This window comes from Myotis daubentonii, chromosome X (assembly GCF_963259705.1).
Source record: "Myotis daubentonii chromosome X, mMyoDau2.1, whole genome shotgun sequence".
NCBI classification, from domain to species: Eukaryota; Metazoa; Chordata; class Mammalia; order Chiroptera; family Vespertilionidae; genus Myotis; species Myotis daubentonii.
Window position 1 is genome coordinate 137,642,716 of NC_081861.1, and position 20,709 is coordinate 137,663,424.

At 62.3% G+C, this 20,709-nt stretch overlaps 1 protein-coding gene across 3 annotated transcripts in view; it reads right to left on the reverse strand.

Moving 5' to 3' along the window:
* Positions 1–20,170, reverse strand: part of TBL1X (transducin beta like 1 X-linked) — a 68,924-nt gene extending 48,754 nt beyond the window's left edge. For all 3 annotated transcript variants that reach the window (XM_059679050.1, XM_059679049.1, XM_059679051.1), the window contains exon 1: positions 20,020–20,170. The gene's annotated coding sequence lies outside the window, so the exon portion shown is untranslated. The remainder of the gene's footprint in view (positions 1–20,019) is intronic.
* Positions 20,171–20,709: the final 539 nt, after the last annotated feature.

Below are 20,709 nucleotides of genomic sequence, written 5' to 3' on the forward strand. Positions count from 1 at the left end.
GCGGACCGGCCAGCACCCCACGCCTGCGGGAGCGGCCAGGCCACGGCCCAGAAATGCGGGCTGATGGGTCCGAGCGTGTCTTAAAACTGCAGGCGGTGCAGCCGTCACAACTCGGAACTGACTTGAGAATCACGGACCGGCCGCCTCCTGCACGCCCCGCACTGGGCATCGAGCCCGCAACCCGGGCCTGTGCCCTCGACCGGCAATCGAACCCGGGACACCCTTCAGTCCGCAGGGCGACGCTCTACCCAGTGAGCCACACCGGCCAGGGCCAGACACGAGGGATTTTCCAATGAAGGCGCACAACTCCCTCTGGACGGCGAAAGCATCGCTGCACAACCCAAGCCGGGAAGAGGCCCCCAGAACAGCCCTTCGGACAGTAGACGTCACCGCGTCGTTGTCGTATTTGCCCGTCACGTGAGGCGTAGCCGGCGTGGCGGGAAAACTGAAACACGTAAGACGTCCCCTGCGAAAGGCCCCCCGGAATCCGGAGGACGGGGTTCCCTCCACCAGCTCAGGCCGGGGGCAGTAAGCAGGTGTCCAGCCCCAGGGGAGGGAACCAGGAAACCCAGTTTTAAACCTGCAGGTGACAGAGGCCGCCACGGTGGCGGGGGAAGGAGGTTCTAACGGGCAGCGAGAGGAGACGGAATTCATGCCCGTGGGTCTCGGCTCCTCCGAGCCAACAGGCTCTTCGTACAAATCCTATTGGGTAAAAGCCCCGCATGCAAATCGACCGAACGGCGAAACGACCGGTCGCGATGACGCGCACTGACCACCAGGGGGCAGACGCCCGGCGCAGGGGCTGCCCCCATCCTGCAGGCCGCCCACCCCCCACCCCCGACTGCCCCCCACAGATCGGCCCTGATCTCCAGCCCTCCCTGTGCATGAATTTCGTGCACTGGGCTTCTAGTGCATATACATATATATTTTTTTTTTAATTGATTTCAGCAAGGGAGAGGAAGAGAGGAACATCCATGAGGAGAGAGAATCACGGACCGGCTGCCTCCTGCACGCCCCAGACTGGCGACCGAGCCCGCGACCGGGGCAGGTGCCCTTGACTGGAGTCGGAATCGAACCCGGGTCCCTTCAGCCGGCAGGTCGATGCTCTATCCACGGAGCCAAGACGGCGAGGGCGTGAGTAAACGCTTCTGCTTCGGACTGAGCCACGTTATAAAAAAATAAGAATTCTGTGGGGCTCGGATTTCCCTCGTTTCCTTCAGAGAACAGGGCGGATCTGGCCGCTACGGGCACTGGGGGGACCAGCGTCGAGGACAGAACGAAAATCCGCATTTCGCACTGAGAAGGAGGAGGCCGCAGGCGGGAGCCGAGGGGCCGGACCCTGGCCTCCTGCCCCCTGGGGGCCACCCCCCTCGCCCGGGGTCCGGAGTTAAACCCGGCTGCGGCCCCGGCCAGTTAGGCTCAGTGGACAGAGCGCCGGCCTGCAGACTGAAGGGTCTCGGGTTCGATTCCGGCCAAGGGCAGCTGCAGGTTCGATGCCTGGCCCTGCTCGGTGCGTGCAGGAGGCGGCCAGTCAACGTGTCTCTGTCCCGCGACAGTGGACGCCCGACACCTAGCTCACCAGCGGACACACAGCTCACCAGCGGGCCCCCAGCTCACCAGCGGACACAGCTCACCAGCGGGCCCCCAGCTCACCAGCGGGCACACGGCTCACCAGCGGACACACGGCTCACCAGCGGACACACGGCTCACCAGCGGACCCCCAGCTCACCAGCGGACACACAGCTCACCAGCGGGCACACAGCTCACCAGCGGACACACAGCTCACCAGCGGGCACACAGCTCACCAGCGGGCACACAGCTCACCAGCAGACACACAGCTCACCAGCGGGCCCCCAGATCACCAGTGGGCACACAGCTCACCAGTGGGCCCCCAGATCACCAGCGGGCACACAGCTCACCAGTGGGCACACAGCTCACCAGCAGGCACACAGCTCACCAGCAGACACACAGCTCACCAGCGGACACACAGCTCACCAGCGGGCACACAGCTCACCAGCGGACACACAGCTCACCAGCGGGCACACAGCTCACCAGCGGGCACACAGCTCACCAGCAGACACACAGCTCACCAGCGGGCCCCCAGATCACCAGTGGGCACACAGCTCACCAGTGGGCCCCCAGATCACCAGCGGGCACACAGCTCACCAGCGGACACACAGCTCACCAGCGGGCACACAGCTCACCAGCAGACACACAGCTCACCAGCGGGCACACAGCTCACCAGCGGGCACACAGCTCACCAGCAGACACACAGCTCACCAGCGGGCCCCCAGATCACCAGTGGGCACACAGCTCACCAGTGGGCCCCCAGATCACCAGCGGGCACACAGCTCACCAGTGGGCCCCTAGCTCACCAGTGGGAACACAGCTCACCAGCGGACACACAGCTCACCAGTGGGCCCCTAGCTCACCAGCGGGCACACAGCTCACCAGTGGGCCCCTAGCTCACCAGCGGGCACACAGCTCACCAGCGGGCCCCCAGCTCACCAGTGGACACACAGCTCACCAGCGGGCCCCCAGATCACCAGCGGGCACACAGCTCACCAGCGTGCCCCCAGCTCACCAGTGGGCGCACAGGTCACCAGCGGGCCCCTAGTTCACCAGCGGGCACACAGCTCACCAGTGGGCCCCCAGATCACCAGCGGGCACGCAGCTCACCAGCGGGGACACATCTCACCAGCGGGCACACAGCTCACCAGCGGGCACACAGCTCACCAGCGGGCACACGGCTCACCAGCGGGCACACGGCTCACCAGCGGGGACACATCTCACCAGCGGGGACACAGCTCACCAGCAGGCCCCCAGCTCACCAGCGGGCCCCCAGCTCACCAGCGGGCACACAGCTCACCAGCGGGGACACATCTCACCAGCGGGGACACAGCTCACCAGCGGGCCCCCAGCTCACCAGCGGGCACACAGCTCACCAGCGGGCCTCCAGCTCACCAGCGGACACACAGCTCACCAGCGGGCACACAGCTCACCAGCGGACACACAGCTCACCAGTGGGCCCCTAGCTCACCAGCGGGAACACAGCTCACCAGCGGGCCCCCAGCTCACCAGCGGGCACACAGCTCACCAGAGGGCCCCCAGCTCACCAGTGGACACACAGCTCCCCAGCGGGCCCCCAGCTCACCAGCGGGCACACGGCTCACCAGCGGACACACGGCTCACCAGCGGACACACGGCTCACCAGCGGGCACACAGCTCACCAGCGGGCCCCCAGCTCACCAGCGGACACACAGCTCACCAGCGGGCCCCCAGCTCACCAGCGGGCCCCCAGCTCACCAGTGGGCCCCCAGCTCACCAGTCCCGTCCCCGCTTCTCACCATAAAGCCAGGACCTGCCTCGCGGGCACCCTGCACGCACACCCCACTCTCGGTCCCACGTGGGGCGAGGACACTCAGAGAAGCCAGATCGGAAACCGGGGGCAGACGCAGCAGTCACCCCCCCGCCCTGGAGTCCCCGTGGGACACGCCCCGGCCACGGCCGGCCCCTGGCTGGCTCCTCAATGAGCTAATTTTAGGTCCTGCCGGAGGCCAGCGGCGACCGGCCAGGCGGCCTCCCGCCCCCTCCCTGTGCTGGCAGCTCTGCAACTGGGTCAGCAGGGAAAGTGACCTGGGCGGTCGGCTCGGTGCCGCCCGAAGTCTAGCCCCCCCCCCGGCCGGCTTGGCTCAGCGGATAGAGCGCCGGCCTGCGGACCGAAGGGTCCCGGGTTCGAATCCAGCCAAGGGCACAGGCCTGGGGTGCGGGCTCCATCCCCAGCGGGGGGCGAGCAGGAGGCCCAATGCGTCTCTCGCATCATCGACGTTTCTCTCCCTCTCCCTCTCCCTCTCCCTTCCCCTCTGAAATCAGGACCAACGCATTTTAAAAGAAGACGCCCGTCCGTCCCTGCAGACAGGACTCCCGCCCACAGAGAAGGCAGGTTCCCGGGGGGCGGGCGGGGCCTTCCCGCCCCGTCCCGGCCTCCCCCCCGCCCCCCAATACGGGGTGTAGTCGCCCTGCACCCAGCCTGCTGCCCCAGCCTCCTTGCAACCACGTGCAAGGGTGCACGGCCGGCAGCAAAGAGCCGTTGCCACCCACGGCCCCAGTTACCGCGGAAACAAACCAGCAAAGAGCCGCTCGGACACCTTCCGTTCCTTTCTTTTCTTCTCTTTTCTCTTTTCTGTTTCTTTTTCCCAGGAACCGAGCCCTGGAGCGCACTTTGGTCCGCGCTCGCAGCCGACTAACCAGCTCCGGGCAACGTCCCCCGTGGGGACAGAGTCGGACGCCGTCTGTCTGCACGGCAGAGGCTCTAAGAGAAACCGCCGAGGCCCTGGCCGGGGTGGCCCAGTGGGCAGCGCGTCGGCCTGCGGCCCGCAGGGTCCCGGGTTCGATTCTGGCCGAGGGCACGGACCTCGGCGGCGGGCTCCATCCCCGGTGGGGGGCGTGCAGGAGGCGGCCGGTCCGTGCCTCTGTCTCATCACTGATATTTCTCTCTCTCAGTCTCTGAAATCAGTAAAAATATATTTCTAAAAATAAAAGAAACCACTTTTTCACCAGAAGTGTGCTTTTTCCCTTTTCCTTTTATTTTTTTAATATATTTTTTATTGATTTCAGAGAGGAAGGGAGAGAGAGATAGAAACATCCATGATGAGAGAGAATTATGCATCGGCTGCCTCCCGCACGCCCCCCACTGGGGATCGAGCCCGCAACCCGGGCCTGTGCCCTTGACCGGGAATCGAACCCTGACCTCCTGGTTCCTAGGTCGACCCTCAACCCCTGAGCCACGCCTGCTGGGCGCCTGCAGCTGCTTTCGGAATATTCAGCTGTGTCCCCGCCGTCGGCACCATCGGCCTTCCAATAACCCCGTCACGCCCCGCAGGAAGGCCTGTGCCCCATCAGTCACTGCCTGCAGGCGCCCCCACCAGGGCCGGGGATGGAGCCTGCAACCCAGGTGCGTGCCCTGGACCGGAACCGAACCCGGAGCCCTGCAGTCCGCAGGCCGGCGCTCTACCCCCTGAGCCACACCGGCCCTGGCCAAACCGTCTCCGTTTCATCCCCAAGCCTCTGCGGGTGACCGACAGGTGCTGTGCTTGGCACCAGGAGCACCGACATGACCTCCCGGTCTCACCGCATCTCACGGCGCAGGCCGGGAGCCGTGCCCGGCTCCCCGAGCTCCAGGGCGTCTCCCTGTCACCACCGGCTTCGCTCCAGGGGCCACGGTGCATCCACTCCCGGACAGGGACGCGGGCGTGGGTCCCGGGACAAGGCCCGGCCGGCCCGCCCCACGGACGCGCTGCTACACGGCCTCACTCACCATCCCGGCCGACGGCGGGCACGGCCACGCCACCTGCCATCTCCGTGGGCCGGGAGGCTCGGGGCGGCCTCAGGCTGAGCTCACATTCCCACGTCCCCGCACGTCCAGCGGCAAACCGCCCCGGCCGGCGGGGCTCCGTGACTGAGCAGCGACCTGGGAACCAGGAGGTCAGGGTTCGAGTCCCGGTCAGGCCACGTGCCCAGGTTGCGGGCTCGATCCCCAGCGGGGGGCGTGCAGGAGGCGGCCGGTCCATGATTCACTCTCATCACGGATGTTTCTCTCTCTCTGAAAGCGATAAAAATATATTTAAAAAAAGAAAAGAAGGGAAAGGCGCTCGGGCACCACGATGAGTCTGGAGCGTGGCCTCGGCCAGGTTACTGCTCCAGGGGCCGGCGGGTGAACCCACCGAGAATTCCCCGTCAGGCGATGCGAAGGCCGGGAGGTGGCCCGCACCCCGGGGGCACCCCGACCACCGCGGTTGTAATCGCACGGGCGCCAGCGAGGGCTGGGGGCAGCCCGGGAACCGGCCAGCGCGTGTGCCGGCGCGGCTGGGGCATCTGGCCCAGGCCGCCGTGGTCAGCAGAAGCAGGACGTGCTCTTATTCTCCGGTCTCGTGGACGGTGACGGCGCCTTCAGGACTAAACCCCAGTCACGCTGCTCCCGCTCTTCGCCCCTCGCCAGGAAAACATCGGCCTGCCCGCCGGCCCCGGCCCCAGACGTTAGCCCACCATCACGTGGTCAGCTTCTTTAAAACAGACCTTTATTGATCTTTGTAAAAAATACACATATTTTATTGATTTTTTACAGAGAGGAAGAGAGAGGGATAGAGAGTTGGAAACATCGATCGGCTGCCTCTTGCACACCCCCCACTGGGGATGTGCCTGCAACCAAGACACATGCCCTTGACCGGAATCGAACCCCGGACCCTTGAGTCCGCAGGCCGACGCTCTATCCACTGAGCCACACCGGTCAGGGCCCTTTATTGATCTTGAGAGAGAGAGAGGCCGGGAGAGGGGGAGACACAGAAACATCGAAGAGACAGGAAGTCACTGATCGGCCGCCTCCTGCACGGCCCCCACCAGGGACCGAGCCCGCAACCCGGGCACGTGCCCCGACCGGGAATCGAACCGGTGACCTCCTGGTTCCTGGGTCGACGGGCAAGCGCTGAGCCACGCCGGCCGGGTTCCACGGGCCTATTTTTATTTAATCCAACCAAAGGACTTGTATGCATGCATATAAGCATAACCAATGGCTACACACAGGAGGCGGGGGAGGAGGGGGGATAGGGCATGGGGGGGGAATGGGGGGACAATGGGGGGATCAGGACACATTTGTAATAGCTTAATCAATAAAGAAAAACAATATAAATAAAAAGGAAAGTTGAGCCGAACGCGTTCCCAAGAGCATCCGTGGCACCGACACTGCCCCAGGGCAGCCTGGAGGCGGATGACCCCGGATCCTCTCTCCCTCGATCACGCTGCCTGAGCCACGGGTCACACCGTCCCCGGCTGTCCTCGCCGGCCCGTCTCGCCCGGCGGCCGCCCCTGCCAGTGGCCACGAGGTTTCCACGCCTTCCTCGCCCTCACACGCACGCACCCTGCCCCCGGCCCCCGCCCCCTTCTCCTCGCGGGTGAGACGATAACGGGAAGCCTGTGGGGCAGGAGTCCACTCGCACGACCCTCCGATACGGCCAGCGAACAGGACGAGAAGGGCCGTTCCTCCCCGAGGGGCATGGGCTCCAACCCCTGGGCACCGGTGACATGCCAGGTGCCCGTACGAGGGACCCTGGCTTTCTCACGGCTCAGTGTCTACATTTTTAAAAGAACATTTTTTTATTGATTTCAGAGAGGGAGGGAGAGGGAGAGAGAGAGAAACATCCATGATGAGAGAGAATCATGGATCGGCCGCCTCCTGCACGCCCCCTACTGGGGATCCAGCCCCCAACCCGGGCATGTGCCCTTGACCAGGAATCGAACCCTGACCTCCTGGTTCCTAGGTCGACGCTCAGCCACTGAGCCACGTCGGCCGGGCCAGTGTCTACACTTCAATGCAAAATTCATTCGAGACCAAAAAAAAAAAAAAAAGGGCTGGACCATGTCTACCAGCCATTTCCAAACCGGAAGAAGCAGTTTCTCATAACAAAGTTCCTTCCATGTCTGCCGGGCAGCCCCTAGAGGCAGTGCACGCCTGGCTGATCCGGTCGTAACCGACCCCAGGGGCACCACGTGCTCTGGACCGTGCGCTCTCTCTTTGTTCTCTTTTCTCGATCTAAGTTCCTAATTGTTGAAAGTATTACCTGTGTCTCCTCTTCCCCCTCCTGACCTCTCTCGGGTGGCTCCCCGCCCACACACACACACCCCAGCGCATGACCCTAATCCCACTTCCAGGAATACATCCCAGGAAGTCAGAAACGCACTCTCTTTGCAAAGGGAAGTCTGCCCGCGGCAGCTGTGGCTCAGCGGTTGAGAACATCGACCCGCGCACCAAAGGGCCCCGGGTTCGGGTCTGGTCACGGGCACGTTCCTGGGTTGCAGGCTCCATCCCCAGCCCAGGTACGCAGGAGGCAACCAATCCATGTGCCTCTCTCACGTCCATCTCTCTCTCTGTGTCCTCTCTCTCTAGAAATCAACGGGGGAAAACCGTGGAATACTACGCAGCCCTGAAAAAGGAGGGTCTCTTACCCTGTGAGACAGCCTGGAGGGACCTGGAGAGCATGATGCTGAGCGGAATAAGCCGGTCAGAGCAAGACACGTATCCCATGATCTCACTTGGAGGTGGAATCTAGTTACAAAGCCCTCCCAGCACAATTATAGCCAAAAGGCCATCGCTGTATGTAAGCTTGACCTTACAGTCCGACCCTGCAGTCCTCGGTAGCCAAGGGATGTGGGCTGCGGGGGTGCAGCCAGTGCCGCCTAAACCGGGCCTGATCAAGGTCAGAGATTGGTAACCACCGGAAAGAAGCCAATGCGAAATTCGCAAGAACATTGTAAACGTGCTGCCCTTGCTTGGCTCTGGGGGATCCGACTGTACAATAAAGCTTCGCGCAGGCTGGGTCACTGCGCCCTCATCCAGGCACAGCGGTCCACCTGGCCCTGACTGTATCCTCTACTCCATCTCCTCTAATCCTTCCCTGTGCCCTCATCCAGGCACAGCGGTCCACCTGGCCCCGACTGTATGCTCCTGTCCGTCCTCTCTAATCCTTCCCTGTGCCCTCATCCAGGCACAGTGGTCCGCCTGGCCCCGACTGTATCCTCTTGTCCGTCTCCTCTAATCCATCCCTGTGCCCTCATCCAGGCACAGCGGTCCACCTGGCCCCGACTGTATCCTCCTGTCCATCCTCTCTAATCCTTCCCTGTGCCCTCATCCAGGCACAGCGGTCCACCTGGCCCCGACTGTATGCTCCTGTCCGTCCTCTCTAATCCTTCCCTGTGCCCTCATCCAGGCACAGTGGTCCGCCTGGCCCCGACTGTATCCTCTTGTCCGTCTCCTCTAATCCATCCCTGTGCCCTCATCCAGGCACAGCGGTCCACCTGGCCCCGACTGTATGCTCCTGTCCATCCTCTCTAATCCTTCCCTGTGCCCTCATCCAGGCACAGCGGTCCACCTGGCCCCGACTGTATGCTCCTGTCCGTCCTCTCTAATCCTTCCCTGTGCCCTCATCCAGGCACAGTGGTCCGCCTGGTCCCGACTGTATCCTCTTGTCCGTCTCCTCTAATCCATCCCTGTGCCCTCATCCAGGCACAGCGGTCCACCTGGCCCCGACTGTATGCTCCTGTCCGTCCTCTCTAATCCTTCCCTGTGCCCTCATCCAGGCACAGTGGTCGGCCTGGCCCCGACTGTATCCTCTTGTCCGTCTCCTCTAATCCATCCCTGTGCCCTCATCCAGGCACAGCGGTCCACCTGGCCCCGACTGTATGCTCCTGTCCATCCTCTCTAATCCTTCCCTGTGCCCTCATCCAGGCACAGTGGTCCGCCTGGCCCCGACTGTATCCTCTTGTCCGTCTCCTCTAATCCATCCCTGTGCCCTCATCCAGGCACAGCGGTCCACCTGGCCCCGACTGTATGCTCCTGTCCATCCTCTCTAATCCTTCCCTGTGCCCTCATCCAGGCACAGTGGTCCGCCTGGCCCCGACTGTATCCTCTTGTCCGTCTCCTCTAATCCATCCCTGTGCCCTCATCCAGGCACAGTGGTCCACCTGGCCCTGACTATACCCTCTACTCCGTCTCCTCTAATCCTTCCCTGTGCCCTCATCCAGGCACAGTGGTCCACCTGGCCCCGACTGTATCCTCTTGTCCGTCTCCTCTAATCCATCCCTGTGCCCTCATCCAGGCACAGCGGTCCACCTGGCCCCGACTGTATGCTCCTGTCCGTCCTCTCTAATCCTTCCCTGTGCCCTCATCCAGGCACAGTGGTCCGCCTGGCCCCGACTGTATCCTCTTGTCCGTCTCCTCTAATCCATCCCTGTGCCCTCATCCAGGCACAGCGGTCCACCTGGCCCCGACTGTATCCTCCTGTCCATCCTCTCTAATCCATCCCTGTGCCCTCATCCAGGCACAGTGGTCCACCTGGCCCTGACTATACCCTCTACTCCGTCTCCTCTAATCCTTCCCTGTGCCCTCATCCAGGCACAGTGGTCCACCTGGCCCCGACTGTATCCTCTTCTCCATCTCCTCTAATCCTTCCCTGTGCCCTCATCCAGGCACAGCGGTCCACCTGGCCCCGACTGTATCCTCTTCTCCATCTCCTCTAATCCTTCCCTGTGCCCTCATCCAGGCACAGTGGTCCACCTGGCCCCGACTGTATCCAACTGTCCGTCTACTCTAATCCTTGGCCACCCCTCCTCACGCTCACCCCTGGCCCTGCTGGACGTGGCTCAGCCCTTTAGCACAGAGAGGGAGGCGGAGGGCGGTGGACACCCTCAGCAGCCCACCGCGATTCACCACGCACACGGCCGTGCACAGCACCAGGGGAGCGCACGTGGGATCCTGGCCCTAAGACCCTGCGACCTTGCGAGGGAGGAAAAAGAAAACGCACGCTGATCGGAAAGCCCTGGCCGAAGGCCACCTGCACAAAATAACTCGGATCCCCATGGACACCCAACAGGAAACAGGTTTTCAACCCCAGTAAGTGCTCCAGCGATGAGGGTCCACACCAGGAGAGAATGAATAAAACTTCGGAAATTTAATGCAATGCCAAGCAGGTGATACCACACACACACACAAATCCTAGAAATCGCCCGGCCGGCTGGCTGGCTCCGTGGTTGAGCATCAAGGCTCCTAGGAACCAGGAGGTCAGGGTTCGATTCCCGGTCAAGGGCACATGCCCGGGTTGCAGGCTCCATCCCCAGGAGGGGAGTGCAGGAGGCGGCCGACCCACGATCCTCCCTCATCATGGGTGTTTCTCTCTCTCTCCCTCTCCCTTCCTCTCTGAAATCAATAAAAAAATACATTTGTTTAAAAGAAAATCAACTTGATCTTAAGCCAGATCTTCAGTTCCGTTCGACTAGACGTCAGCGCAGCTGCCACTCACAGCAAACGTCCATGACGAGCACCAGTGAACCCAGGGGACAGCCGGCTCCGAGACGCCCAGCCCCCGTCTCCACCGTGCCCCCCTCAATCCAGGGCCTAGCCCGCCACGCACGAGCGGCCGCCCAACCCAGCGGTGCGGACGGAGAGAAGTTCCCCTCCGGTGAGCACCTGGGCCGCCGGAAACCCACGCAGAGAAATACACTCGTCGTCCAAATACAGCCCAGCCAGTGGGAAAGCGAACACGGCGGGAAGCTGGAGACGGCTGAACATCTACCCTCAGACAGGGAGCCGTGGATCGCGCCCCAACTTCCCTAAAGCCAAGGCCACGCGGGAACGCGGGGACCCCTAGCTCGCCGTCTGTGATGCCAGGCGTGTAATACTGTGTGTGCGTGAGGACGCGTGATAACTGAGAGAATGAAAACTCACAAGACAGCTTTTGCTGGGTGCCATTTTCCATTTACCTTAAAAACTAGAGGCCCGGTGCCGGCACCGGCTTTCCTCTGGCACCGGGAACCTGGGCTTCCCTTACAGCCCTGGCTTCGTCCAGAAGGTCGTCCGGAAAGACATCCGGTCTAATGAGCATATGACGCTTTTATTATTATAGATATATCCTTATTGATTTTAGGGAGGAAGGGAGAGGGAGAAGCATCCATGGTGAGGGAGAGTCATGGATCGGCTGCCTCCCGCACGCCCCCCACCGGGGATCGAGCCCGCAACCCGGGCACGTGCCCCGACCGGGACCTCCTGGTTCATAGGTCAATGCTCAACCGCTGAGCCGCGCCGGCCGGGCCCTTTTCCCATTTAAACATGAGTCAGAGAAAAACGAAAACATCCAGTCTCGTTTCAGCTCCCTTTTCCGAAAACACGCCCAGGACGGCCAAAAACATGACAGAACGTAACGAGAAATGATCCGACCGCTGGGTGGGTGTGAGCTGGACGGACCGAGATAGAAAGGAGGCATTTCCATGAGCTAATCTTCCTCTATATTTAGGGTGAGTCCGCTAATGTGATTAGCCGGGGTTATATCAGTTTGCCGGCTGCGGACTTCCCACGCAACGATCCGGACGACAATTGCTTTTTTATTTCCGTGGGAAGACATGAAGACATGCACGACGGAGACGACCCTCGCCGGGTTGGCCCAGTGGATGGAGCGTCCGCCTGCGGACGGATGGGTCCCGGGTTCGATTCCCGTCAAGGGCACACGCCCAGGTTGCGGGCTCGAACCCCAGCAGGGGGCGTGCAGGAGGCGGCCGATCCAGGATTCTGTCTCACCAATAAAAATAGACCTTAGCTATGTAGACGGTATTTCAACGATGTTAGAAGCGGGCGCCGTGTTTCCACTCTCGAAGCTCAGGGTGCACGCAGGCTGAACGCCCCGCCGGCTTCCACCGGTTCCCCGACATGCCTGCTCCATCCACCCCGCCCCAGTCCCAGAGGTCACACCTGCAAGCCTGCACTTACTGAGCGCCTGCTGTATGCACGTGGGAGACAACACCTGCAAGGGCTTCTGGGAACAGCCTGGGTGGGGCCGCTCCCTGACATGCCTCTGTGACACATCACACGGGCAATCTGGCCGGCAAACAATCTCTATGTATAAAAGCCGAAGTGACCGGTCGACCGGTCGCTGTGACGCGCACTGACCACCAGGGGGCAGATGCTCCACGCAGGAGCTGCCCCTTGGTGGTCCGTGCGCTCCCACAGCCAACCTCCCCTCCCGCGGTCCCTCCCCCACCCCGGCCAGCCCGAGGGACCCTACCCGTGCACAAATTCGTGCACCGGGCCTCTAGTCCAGTGATAATGACCAGGGCCCTCCCCACAGGCACCCCCTCCCTTCCCCGGGCGATAGAGCAATTCACTGACATCTGGCTGACCTGCCCTCGATGTCACGCACATGCCAACGCCCCAGCCCACGGTCACCTTCCCTTCAGACACGAAGCGACCCCGCGAATTCGAGAGTCCCACAGGCAGAAGTGGGCGCGCACGCCAAAAGCCGTACCCGAAAACCAAGGCCAACGCGTACGTCGCCACAACTCAGACAGACCGGCCAAAGAGGCGGGCACGGAGCCCTGGCCTGTGCGGCTCAGCGGTTAGCGCACCGGCCGGCACACAGGAGGGTCGCAGGTTCGATTCCCGGTCAAGGGCACACGCCTGGGTTGGAGGGCTGGTCCCCACCCAGTCCGGGCTAGAGGGCAGCCACCCATAGATGTGTCCGTTGCATCAATGTCTCTCTCTCTCTCTCTCTCTCTCTCTCTCAGAAGGCCGGCGTGCAATCGCTGGAGCGGCTGCCGCTCCACTCGGTGTCGCGCCAACCGAGCCCTCAGCCGAGGACGGGGGCCGGGAGCCGTCCCGCTCGGAGGGGAGCCTCGATCTCACACCCACAGCCCGCAGCACGGTCCGCGCTGTGAGGGCCGTCCTGGCATAGGGCGTCCCAAAATTCACGCAAGAAGTAACTTTGATAGAAAACACAGGTTTATAATGAAAAATTGAAATTTTTTTATTGATTCATAAAGGACACAGTCTAGGGTTTACGTATGGAACAGCACATCGGGCCCATGGCCTCCAGGGTTTTGCTGGCACAGACGCAAAGCCGCGGTCTCCATTGGTCTTCCTTGTCCCGGCTCCTGGGCCATCATGGGTACCTGGTGATGCTGATCGAATCGAAGGGAGTGACATCAAAGGGCAACAGATATTAGAATCTGATTCAATAAACCGAGTCCAATCGGGCTTTTATTTATTTTGTTGTTGTCGTTAATGCTCACGCAGAATTCAAATCTTGCGTGAATTATGGGACACCCTATGTTTATCTACCGCAGGGGTGGGCAAACTTTTTGACTCGAGGGCCACAATGGGTTCTTAAACTGGACCGGAGGGCCGGAACAAAAGCATGGATGGAGCGTTTGTGTGACCTAATATAAATTCAAAGTAAACATCATTACATAAAAGGGTACGGTCTTTTATTTTTTTAGTTTTATTCATTTCAAACGGGCCGGATCCGGCCCGCGGGCCGTAGTTTGCCCACGGCTGGTCTACCGGGACACCAGGAAGACAGCGTCGGCTCCAGCGGCCGTTTTCTATTGGCAAAGCCACCCGTGTCAAATGCAACAACAACAACAAAAAAGCCCAAAAACCAGGAGGAATGAAGTGTGTCTCTCGCAGAAAGACAGACCGAGGACACGTACGCAGCCAGCTGGGAGGCACCGGACACGCTCATCACGCCCCGGTTCCCGCACGAGGTCACGGGCGGCCTTCTCGCCGCGGCCCCACTTCTTCCCCCCGGAGCCCGCGTCCGGGGGCCCAGAGGGTGTGCAGCCCTGGACGCAGCGGGTTATCAACAGAATCGGGAGCTCAGAAACACACTGCGGCCCTGGAGAGCTTACAGAGCACAGCATCCCCGGCGGCTGTGGCTCAGTGGTTGGGCGTCACCCTTGGAACCAGGAGGTCAGGGTTCGATTCCCCATCAGGGCACAGGCCCGGGTTGTGGGCTCGGTCCCCAGCGTGGGGCGTGCAGGAGGCAGCCGGTCCATGATTCTCTCTCATCATGGATGTTTCTCTCTCTCTCCCTCTCCCTTCCTCTCGGAAACCAATAACAATAATAATTTACTGTTTCTCCCCGGGCCGCCAGGCAGTGCACAGAGGCCCCGAATTCTCCTTCTCGTCACCCTCTGGGCTGCGAGCACCGCGCTCCCTGGACGCGGTGGCCACCGGCACAGACGCCCCCACGAGTCTGAGAAACACCAGCCTGCAAACGGCGACACCCCAAGGCGCCAAAAGCCCAGGCGCCTTCGGAAACCGCCACTGGTTGGCTGGTCTGTTTCTTAGTAAAACGTTAACCTAGACATTGCTTATTTCAATCACCGATAGCATGATCGTCAAATCATGGAACATAAAAAACCCGTTTACCTACACTTTTATTTTCTTAACTTTTTAAAATATATTTTTATTAATTTCAGAGAGAAAGGGAGAGAGAGAGAGAGAAACATCGATGAGGAGAGGGAATCATGGATCGGCTGCCTCCTGCACGCCCCCGACTGGGGATCGAGCCCGCAACCCAGGCATGTGCCCTTGACTGGAATCGAACCCGGGACCCTTCAGTCCGCAGGCCGACGATCTAGCCACTGAGCCACACCGGCCAGGGCTACCTATACTTTTAGTTAACACAAAACCACCATCATCGCCCTGGCCGGTGTGTCCATGGTTAGAGAGTGGGTCTCCGCACACCCAAGGGTCACGGGTTCGATTCCCCACCAGGGACACGTGACTGGGTTGTCGGAAAATACCCTCAGGTGAGGATTTTTTAAAAAAAAAAACCCACCAGACTCTCTTTTTAATAATATGTTTTTATTGATTTGAGAGAGAAAGGGAGAAGGAGAAAGAGAAACATCCATGATGAGAGAGAATCACGGACCGGCTGCCTCCTGCACAGCCCCCACTGGGAATCGAGCCCGCAACCCGGGCATGTGCCCTGATGGGGAATCGAACCCTGACCTCCTGGTTCCTAGGTGGACGCTCAACCCCTGAGCCACGCCGGCAGGGCCCCACCATGCCCTGTCACCGACATTTAAGTAGCAGCCCTTTCCCCAGCTAAACGCCTCGGACCCTGCCGTGAGGACACACCAGGCCAAGGACTCATTCTTGCAGAAAACACGCCATTTCTCATTAGGGTCCCGAAAAGCGGGAATCGCGGCCCACAGTGAAACGCAGGCTCACAACCCAGACGCCGGACGGGGGAATTCGCTTTCCGTCTGCAAGGAGCGGATGCAAATACAACTCGAGTTTTCAGCCTCTTTGCTATTCACCTCTCTGCCCAGGCTCGACGTGAACCTGCCGGTCGATTTTACACGTTAAAGGTCTTCAGCTCTGACCGGTGTGGCTCAGCGGATAGAGTGTCGGCCTGCGGACTGAAGGGCCCCGGGTTCGATTCCGGTCAAGGGCATGTACCTTGGTTGTGGGCACGTCCCCAGAGCGGGGTGTGCAGGAGGCGGCTGATCGATGTTTCTCTCTCATCGATGTTCCTAACTCTCTATCCCTCTCCCTTCCTCTCTGTAAAAAATCAATAAAATATATTTTTTAAAAAAAAAGGTCTTCAAAGGTTCTGGAACATTCTCTGTAAGGGCGTCAAGACTCACCCCACGGCAGCGAGAGAGAGAGAGAGAGGCCCTGGCCGAGGAGACCGCAAACCTTTGGCAGCCCCAACAAGACAGCCGGCGTCTTACAAATATTCCCCCTCCGGCGTCTTACAAATATTTACAAGTAACACGTATAGCTGCTCCTCGCTTTTCCTAACGTCCGCAGCGCACAATCGCGCCGAGGAGGGCACGGGGCCCACGTGTGCCCACGTGTGAAGGTGCAGCCTTAAGGGAGGCGCTGGGGGCGTGGTGGGCTCGCCCCTGGGGGTTTCTGCCTGGGTCTGAATACGACCAAGGACAGGACAGCGGAGCTGACGGGCAGGGTCCTGGGTCCCGGGTCCCCGGTCCCGGGTCCGGGTGGGGGGAAGGGTGACGATCCGGGAACCATGGAGGGAGAGCGCGCACAGGTCTGGGCTGTGACTGAACCTCCGATTACACAAACCTACGCACGTATTGAAATCCATAATCTGTTACACGCTAATTCGGAAAACAGAGAGAACATGTGTGCATGTGTGTATGTGTGTGTATACACGGATGACGATCCGGGAATTTCACTTCACAGAGGGGGAGAAACAGAAAGTAAGAAAGTAAAGGCTGGAGACCAACCACCCCACGTAATAAAGACACATTCCCACCCCGAGTCCCCGAGAGCAGAGTGGAGGATGATCCTAAGCCAGGCCTGCTGGGCTGCAGGCACCGGAATAACCCCGTCTCCTTCAGGGCCAGCCTGAGAAACCAGCTGCCTTGTCTCTCTTGCTCTCTCAGTGACAAAACCAACTCTACAGAAGGCAACTGATTTGCCCAAAGACACAGTCAGGGCCTGGCATGCTGGTTGCAAACTAGGTCACCCCAGCCCCTGCCCACCAGGAGCCAGGAGGCCCAGCGCAGGGCACACTGGCACTCCCCGGGGGCCGCCAGGACACGTGTGCTGAGTTTCGGCAGCGAGCGGCCGGCGTGGCCTGCGTCCTCATGGGTCTCCCAAGCCCACTCCTGTGCCCCAACTTCTGGGGGAGCGTCCCCAACTCTGCCTGCACCCCAAAACACATTGGTGCCTCAAGAGCTACACTCCTCGATTTATTTTTCTTGGGGCCCACCTCCCCCACCGACCTCGCCCCAACGGGCCTGGTGCGTCGACTGTACAGCCAGGCGTGGCCTCCTCAGGCTCTCCCACTGGCCCCCGGCGGGGAACCCGTGGTTATCGGCAAAATCCCAGAGCTCGGCGTTGGCAATACGGCCCCGATACACACCCAGCTCCTCCACCTTCCTCTTCTAAGAGTCCCTTCCACCTCCGTCTGCGTCCCGTCCACCGAGAGCAAACCAACGCAGAGGAAGCATGGCCCAAGAGGTCGGTCCTGTCTCAACGCTCAACTCGCTCCCTCTCGGTGTCCTCACGGCTTCCACTTCCTGACCGCACTCTTCAGTCGAGATGATTCTCCGTAAAATATCTGACGGCGATGAGGAGCTAGAATGACGGGATCGGAACTGCTCCGAGAACACCCCACAGGCTGCCAGAGCCCGGCCGGCGGGGCTCAGTGGCTGCGCGTCGACCTAGGAGCCAGGAGGTCACCGTTCGATTCCCCGTCAGGGCACAGGCCCGGGTTGCGGGCTCGCTCTCCAGTGTGGGGCGTGCAGGAGGCAGCCGATCCGTGATTCTCTCTCACCATGGATATTTCCATCTCTCTCTCCCTCTCCCTTCCTCTCTGAAATCAATAATAAAAAAAAATACTTAAAAAAAAGTGGGTTCCTTGGCTCCCCGCTTGGTCCCCTGGGATTTCAGCCTCTTTCTCAGGCTGCGCCCTCCTGTCTCCTGCAACCATGATGACTGTTGGTCCGTCCCCACAGCCAGTTTCCACTGCGGTTTCGGTGGGTCTCCCTCAGCCGCTGTGGCCAGTGCGGTCAGTTCCGGTCCCCTTGGTCATCCCCACAGAGAGCATGGGGCGGAGGGGACAGCCGAGGAGGGCATGCCCCCAGGCGACACTCACATCCACCCTCCATCCCCGAGGCCGGCGGCTTCCTTCCCACTAAAAATAGTTATGGAAAAAAAGTTTATCTTTCCAACTTAGAAAAAAAAGAAGAAATGTTTACAAAATGACTGTAGGCTCGCTTCCTGGTCGGAACTATTTTTAAAATGTCTTTGGCGGTGAGATTTTAACTTCTTGGATGTAGCCTACTTTTTAAAAAATATTTTTTAGTTGATTTCAGAGAGGAAGGGGGAGAGAGAGAGAGAGAAACATCCATGATGAGAGAGAATCATGGATCGGCCGCCTCCTGCACGCCCCACACCGGGGATGGAGCCCGCACCCGGGCATGTGCCCCGACCGGGAATCAAACCTGCGACCCTTCAGTCCACAGGCCGACGCTCTACCCACTGAGCCACACCAGCCAGGGCTCTATTGATTTTTTTTTAAGAGAAAGTAGCATGGAAGGGGAGAGACAGAGAGGGAGAGAAACATCAACTGTGGGAGAGACACATGGATGGGCTGCCTCCCTGCGCCCTGATGGGGGGAATCGAACCATCACCTCCTGGTTCATAGGTCGATGCCCAACCACTGAGCCACACCGGCCGGGCTGTCATTCCTCCTTTAAAAGTATTGACGCAGCAGAAGTCACTGCGCCCAGCAAGGAGGCAAAAGGCACGCACACCCCCTTCGCCCCAGGCGAACACCAACACTCTCCCTGCCTCCCCAGGGGCGCCTGCCGACTTAAAATCTGGAATTCTCTCCCCTGAGGGGCCCTGTCAGTCAGGAGGCCCAGGGAACGGCTTCCCCTGTTACCCCCGAACCACTCCTCCCGCCGGGTCCCCACCAAACCCGCCCCACGCCCAGCGCGCACGTGCGCATCCTTAGCATGAACGCACAGTCTCCAAGGGCCCTCTCCATGGGTCCATCCTCGCCTTCCCTCTGTCTTTTCCCCCCTAATCGCGTCTTTTCCAGCAAAATCTAATTGCAAACTTTTTGCCATCATCACAGCCGTCTGCACCCCGAAGCCAGGCTGGGGACCTGGGCCCTGCGCCCCGCGCCCGAGGTCCCGCCCCTGCGCCTCCCTCGCGGCCGGGACTGGGCGGCGCGAACGGGAGAAAACCAGCCACAAGTCCGGTCGAGCCCCACGTGACCCTGCAGAGCGGAGGCAGCTGCGGAGGCCACCGGGGCCGGCTTTCCGCGTCTTTGGGGGTCGCTCCACCACGTCCACCGGGGGGAAGCGCACCCCGACTCCTACTTGGCGGGGTTCGCCATGCACTCGGGCGCGGGGACCGCGCAGGAGCGAGCTGGGCCGCGCCCCGCTGCGCACAGGCCGGCGGCGCACGTGAAGCCCAGGCCCCATCCCGGCGCGGGCGGGCGCGCCACTCGCGACCCGGCGCGCCACTCGCGACCCCGAGTTGTCACGGACCCCGCGGCCGCCGACCCCCCGAAGACTCAGCGCCCCCGTCGGAACGCTGGCCCCCGGTGGGGACAGTCCCCTGGGGGACGGGGCCCGGATCTGGGGTCCCCCCACCCCCAGCCCGCGAGCAACAGGTCTACAGCCGCCCAGGCCGCGCCGGAACGGGGGCGCCCCCCCATGTCACCCCCAGCCCGGCCCCCTCGCTTGGCCCAGGGGCTCCCGACTTCCGTGACAGTTCCAGCGCCCGGGACGCAGGGCAGCGCGGGGCCTCGCCGGGCACCCACTCCGCCCGCCGCCCGGTCCCGGGCCCGCGGATGAATGGGGCGCCCCTCCCCCACGGGGGAGCCCCCCGTGGCGGCGGGCGAAAGGGGCCGGGGGGGCCGGTCCAAGCGCCTCCCCGAAGTGGCCGGCCGCCTCCCCCTCCCCGAACAAAGGCGCCCCCAGGCTCCGCGCGCGCACCCCGCGCCGACACCCGGGGAAGCGCCCCCCTCGGGGTATTGTTCAGCCCGCGGGGAGCGCGCCGCGCCCCGGCCCCCGCGGGGACCTGCCCTCCGCGCCCGGGCGGAGCGTGCGCGCGCCCCGAGCCGCGGGCCGGGCCCCACGCGCCCCAGAAGTTTGCGCCACGCGCCCCGCGCCCCGCGCCCTCCCGCCGCCGGGCCGCGCACTCACCTCGCCGCGCGCTGGGCCTCTCGCGGGCGCCGCCGCGCCCAGCCTCCCCCGCGGGCCGAGCCGCCGGGCCGAGCCGGGGCCGAGGAGGGCCCGGCGCCCGCAGCAGCCGCCGCCCCCCCCGCCCGGGCCGCCCGCGCCCCCGCCCCGCCGCCGAGTCCGAGCGGCGCGCGCGCTGGAAAGTTTCGGTGGCGAATGGCGGCGAGGGCGCTGCGGCGGCGGCGGGCGGGGGCGCGGGCGGCTCCACGCTCCCGAGCGCGGAGGGGGGGGGGGGCCAGGGCGGGAGCGGCGGCGGCGGCGGAGGGCGGGACGGCGGGAGGGACCGGCACGGGCAGTGACCTCCGGGGGGAGCGGCCGCCGCCAGAGCGCCGACCCCGGCCGGGAGGACTGCCAGCGGGGCGCCCCGCCCCCAGGCCCCGCGTCCCCCGCCGCCCCTCCCCCGCCGGGCAGAGGGACCCCGGGCCGGCCCTTCCCCCGCCGGGACCGGGCGCCGCCCCTCCCCCGGCCCCCGGCGGGGGGACTCGCGCCCCCACCCAGCCCCTTCGCCACCGGAGGGACCCTGCGCCCCGGCCCGGTCCCCCACCCCCAGCTCCCCCTTCCCCACCCCCAGTCTAGGCGGGGTGAGGGGACCGGACATCCCCCTCCTCGCTCAGAGCCCGGTCCCTTCCCGTGGCCTCCAGGGTGGTGCGAAGG